The sequence below is a fragment of the Microtus ochrogaster genome, unplaced genomic scaffold (genome assembly GCF_000317375.1).
Source record: "Microtus ochrogaster isolate Prairie Vole_2 unplaced genomic scaffold, MicOch1.0 UNK80, whole genome shotgun sequence".
Taxonomy (NCBI): Eukaryota; Metazoa; Chordata; class Mammalia; order Rodentia; family Cricetidae; genus Microtus; species Microtus ochrogaster.
Genome location: NW_004949178.1, coordinates 1,370,544 through 1,375,445, shown reverse-complemented (window position 1 = coordinate 1,375,445; position 4,902 = coordinate 1,370,544). Strand labels below are relative to the sequence as shown.

Genomic DNA, 4,902 nt, shown 5'->3' with positions numbered 1-4,902 from the left:
ACACACATATACTAAAGACAGCAGCAACAATAACCACCAACACCAAAGCCAAAAAAACCCACAAAAAAATGAAAACTTCACCTCTATGTACAACAGTTCAGGGGAGGCCATCCATCATCTGAACTACCCTTTCCTCCCAGGCCACACGCATTTCTGTTCAGACTAAATATATCGTATTTTTCGCAGTTCCTCTGCTTGCTCTCTTCTCATTCCGAGTCTGAATTTTCTACATGATTGAGTTTACCTCCAAACTATGAAAAATAAAAGGTTTCTCACTATTTAATAGCTGGGTGTGATTTGGTATTCTTCAGACATATGTTCTTACAATGCCCCTTTGACTCATTCAGGGTCAGGACAGAAATGAACTTTCTTAAATGTGATAGGCAATTCCTATCATAATCTTCACTCTTGGAAATAAAAAGGAACTCATCACTTAAAGCTCCTCCTCAGCTGGTCAGTCCTGCTGCCTCCATTTCGAGGAACAAAATGGTCTTCTTAAAACCCGTTCCTATCAGAAACCACACAACAACAGCAAATGAGCAGTTACCATAAAATACACTTTCTCTATAATTTAAGAGTGACCAGTCTAGGCCGGGTGTTGATGGCACAAACCTTTAATCCCTGCACTCAGGAAGCAGAGGGCCAGCCTGGTCTACAGAGGTAGTTTCAGGAAAGCCAGGAGTACACAAAGAAACCTTGTCTCAAAAAACAAGCAAACAAAAGGGTCTAATGATCTACAAGATATCTAAGACTTCATTACCAAGCACAAAACAGAGAGGCCAGGTAGAGCCTCGGCTCTTACACTAAAGCCTTCCGTGTAATCTGAAAACTGCATTCTCTTCCTTTTCTCTCCTCCTGAGAGAAGAATTTGCGTGTGTGTGTGTGGGGGGGGGATGCCTTTCCCCTCCATTCTTTTGTGACAGAATTTTCAGCATGTAATTCCTTTTTTCTTAATTTTTTTTTAGATTTTTTTTATAAGTGTTGCCTATGTTCATGTAAGTACACCACAGACATGCCTGGTGCCCAAGGAAGTCAAAGCGGGCACTCGTCCCCGTGGGACTGGAGTTACAGATGCCTGTGAGCCACCATGTGGGTGCTGGGAACTGAACCAGAGTCCTATACGGCGGCTGGTTCAACTCTCCAGCTTTTACTGGCCTGGAACTAAGCAGACCAGGCTGGCCTCAAAACCGTCGCAATCCTGCACTAGCATCTAGAGAGCTAGAGTTACAGGCACTATGCTCTATCTGTCACAAGAATTTTCAAGTCAACATGACAGTCTTTTTTAAAAAAAAAAAAAATTAACAGGCTAAAGTGCAGCGAGGTAAGATTAAGATTTCCGTTTCCCGCCGGGCGGTGGTGGCGCACGCCTTTAATCCCAGCACTCGGGAGGCAGAGGCAGGCGGATCTCTGGGAGTTCGAGGCCAGCCTGGTCTACAGAGCTAGTTCCAGGACAGGCACCAAAGCTACAGAGAAACCCTGTCTCGAAAAACCAAAAGAAAAAAAAAAGGAAAAAAAAAGATTTCCGTTTCCCTAGAATATACCTGACATTGAGGACTTTACTGTATTTGTGGAGAAACGGAAAAATGTAAAACTAACTCCCAGGGCTTTTATCTCGTGCACGCAGCGCCTTTGGTTAATGGTGGTGATTGGTCAATGCTGACCCAGACGGGCGCAGGGGCTGCAAAGCATTCCCAGGGAGGCAGCGCAGCTTCAGGGCGGGGTCTGCCCGCCCTCGGGGACTCACGAGTGGACCTCAAGGGCAGCCCAGCCCACCCGGAGCACAGCTCCACGCTTCCAGGACCCCTCCACCCGTGTGCCGCAGGCGCGCGAGAACGCGGCGTCCGTGTACCCGCCGGCGCGCGCACACGAGTGGGGGCACCGCCCCACTCGCCCTCCGGCTCGCGCTGATAGGCCATTGAACCAAAGGGGTGCAGGACCAGGGACGCTATTGGCTTCAGTTCCCTGTCACTCAACTATCCGGGAAGGGAGGGGCCCTCTCAGGGAGGGACACGTCCACGAGGCTTTTTCAAGGACGCCAGGCGCCATTTTGGCTGTTTACTCGCTTTTGCTACGTCCTGCTCTACAGTTGTGTGTACACGACCAAAGTACGGAGGCCGCAGAGTGTTTTCATACATTTGGCAGGGCTGATTTTGGGTTCCTGCCTGCCTTAGTTACAGATCTCTTAGATAATAGTTGCAAAGTACCATTTCCTTCCTCCTTAGTTCAGTTTGCATTTTTTATTGTTAGATTCTCAGCAAAATCTATAGATTTGCTTTGCTTTGGTAAAAGTGTCATATCAAACAAGCCAATCCACGGCAGGGAGGGAGGGATTCCTAGGCGATGAGCCTAGGCTACAAGATCCGAATGCCTAAGCTGCCTGGCAATTACTCTTAAGGAACTACGTGGTAGGTGACAGCCTGCCGTGGTGTCTGAGACTTTAAAAGAGTAGCATAAAAATTATCATCGTTGCTGTGATCATTAAGGTCCATAGAATCTTTTACATTTCAAAGAAATGCAAGTCTAAACTTGTGGAAGGTCTTGTTGGGAAATAAAACGCACTCGGTATAAATAGAAAGTCTATAGAATCCAAGCAGAGCCATTTTCCTTATGAATTTAAGACCCGATAGCAATTTTACTGCAGGTGTTGCTTAGGTGTCTTTAAAGACTGTGTATACAAACAACACTTAGCTAAGAGGTCTGTAGTGAGAACTTGGACTTGACTCTCCCGGTTACATCTGTGACGTCTCTCCGCATACACTAATGTTTTCACACAATTTTCAAATACAGACTGAACAGAGGTATATCCCGTATAACTCCCGATTAGGCCGTCACACCACACAGCTGCCTAGGAAAGGGAGGCTCTGCCCCCGGGAAAGAGGACTTTAAAGCACTCTTTTCTGAAACTTGCGAGATATGGGGGAAGCTTCGCATTTACAGAACACAAAATCGCGTTACATTTTTTTTTATCCCCCCTATGTTTTGTTTGCCTCCTCTTGCCCCCCTGCCCCAAACAGTTCGATAACTGAACTAGACAATTTTCACCCCCACTTTCCTACCTCTGGAGTTTTTCAAACAAATCCCAACCAATAAAAGTTCACTTTGTTAAAAAGCCAGAAAATTCCTCTTTGAACATCTCTCTACAAAACTACGCAGAGGCCAAAACATACACAGCTGTACATTTAAGGACGAGAAACAGTAAGAAGGCAAAAGCACTTACAAGCTATTGCAGGGGGCTCGAATGACTTTACAGCTCGAATAACTTCCCTACCATCATCTGCCAGGCAGTCTGACTACATGCTTTGGGGCAATTATTTAATTATTCACTAATCTGAGCAAAAAAGGAGCAGAAAATAAGGTAAATTCCAATAGGATGGAAGTTCTTAAGTAAGCCAAGGGCAGGATTTCCTCTAAGCTTTACTTGGCATATGAAATCCTGTTTTGATCACATTTGGAAACACAAGAGGAAAAAAAATTACATCGTAGGGTTTGTTTTACACACATAAAACCAAAGGAAAACACTTGAAAAATAAAATCTGATATGGCACATATACACATACTTTACATATACACAAAGAATAATCAGTATGAAGTGGTTTGCTTTAAGTATGCGCGCGAGCGCGCGCGCACACACACACACACACATATACACACACGTCCTCATGAAATTCTGTGTGCTAGACACACCGTCAGAGGGCTTTCCCTTCTCTCCAGGGAAAAGAGTGTCCCGATTATAAAATCCCAGTATATTAAATCTATTGGTTTTGTACACTTGCCACATCCTCGCCAATTGGTTTTGGTTCTGAGGGAGTGTGTGTAAAACGCATGCCGGAACGGCTTTGTGAGGGCGCCTCAAATCTCTCTGTTGCCTGTGGTAGAAATTTACATTATCCCTTTAGCCCGATTAAAAACAAATCTATACTTCCCCAAGCGACTAAAATTTAAAATCCTTCAAGCACAAAATTTACCAGTCCTTAAAATGTGATAGCAAAAAGAAAAAAAAAAATTTCTGTAAATTTGTCTGGAAACGGTTGCACACGACCATCCTGCTTCTCAACTTGGTATATTTTTAAACCTTGACCAGGAAAAAGAAAGAGAAAGAGAGACAGAAAAAGAAATGGGGAAAAGAGCAAATTCCCCTTAGCAACACTTTCCTCACCCCAGCACTGCCACAGATCTCTATTTTTAAAAAAAATCTGAAAACACAAGCAAGATGAAGGAGAAAAAAAAAATGGAAAAAGGATACCCGAAGGTCGTATGGCTCTTTGTATTCGTGTGTGTGCAAAAGAGGAGGACTCGCGGAGCCGGAGCTCGCAAGCCCCGCCCCTTCCCGGACGCCCGCCCGGATTGGCCGCCTGCCGCCCCGCCCGCAAGCACACGGGCCGCGCCCGAGGCGTCCGCCCGGGGGGCCCCCGAGGGCCGCGGGCTCGCGGACCTGGACGCGCTGCGCTGTGTCCTCCCCTCTCTCACCCTTCACCTTTCGTGTCTCGCTTTTTCCCTGTAAAACCAGACCCAGAAGAACAGCCCTGTGACTGAGCGCCTTCTGACTTTGCCAAACTCGGCGAAGTAGATCCTTACCTGTGACCTTCTAGACTGGGATTGAGCGTCAGGGTGGGGGGCCTGGGCCTCAACCCTTGGTTTCCCAGGGCAATGTCTCTGGGTCACACATGTTGCCTAGCAGCCCACCTCTACGTGATCACTGTTGAGTGTAACGCTGGCTAAGTGAAAGGCAAAGTAGCCTTACACCGGGCTTTACACTTTGGAGCTTGTTTTTGTACAGCCCCAGCTAGATTCGGTCCCCTACTGGACTAACACCATATTCTGAAGAAACAGAAATGTCTTCGTGCATGTAGACCCTTGCTTAAACCTGGATTTTAAGCAGCCCATAAACTGCTCTCACAGCAC

At 46.3% G+C, this 4,902-nt stretch overlaps 1 protein-coding gene across 2 annotated transcripts in view; it reads right to left on the bottom strand.

Moving 5' to 3' along the window:
* CUNH14orf93 (chromosome unknown C14orf93 homolog) overlaps positions 1-4,193 on the bottom strand; it is a 21,374-nt gene extending 17,181 nt beyond the window's left edge. Inside the window, exon 1 of one of the 2 annotated variants that reach the window (XM_005370481.2) lies at positions 4,157-4,193. The gene's annotated coding sequence lies outside the window, so the exon portion shown is untranslated. Of the gene's footprint in view, positions 1-3,217; positions 3,428-4,156 lie in introns of those variants that run through there. The other variant, XM_026777645.1, reaches the window with a different exon arrangement.
* Positions 4,194-4,902: the final 709 nt, after the last annotated feature.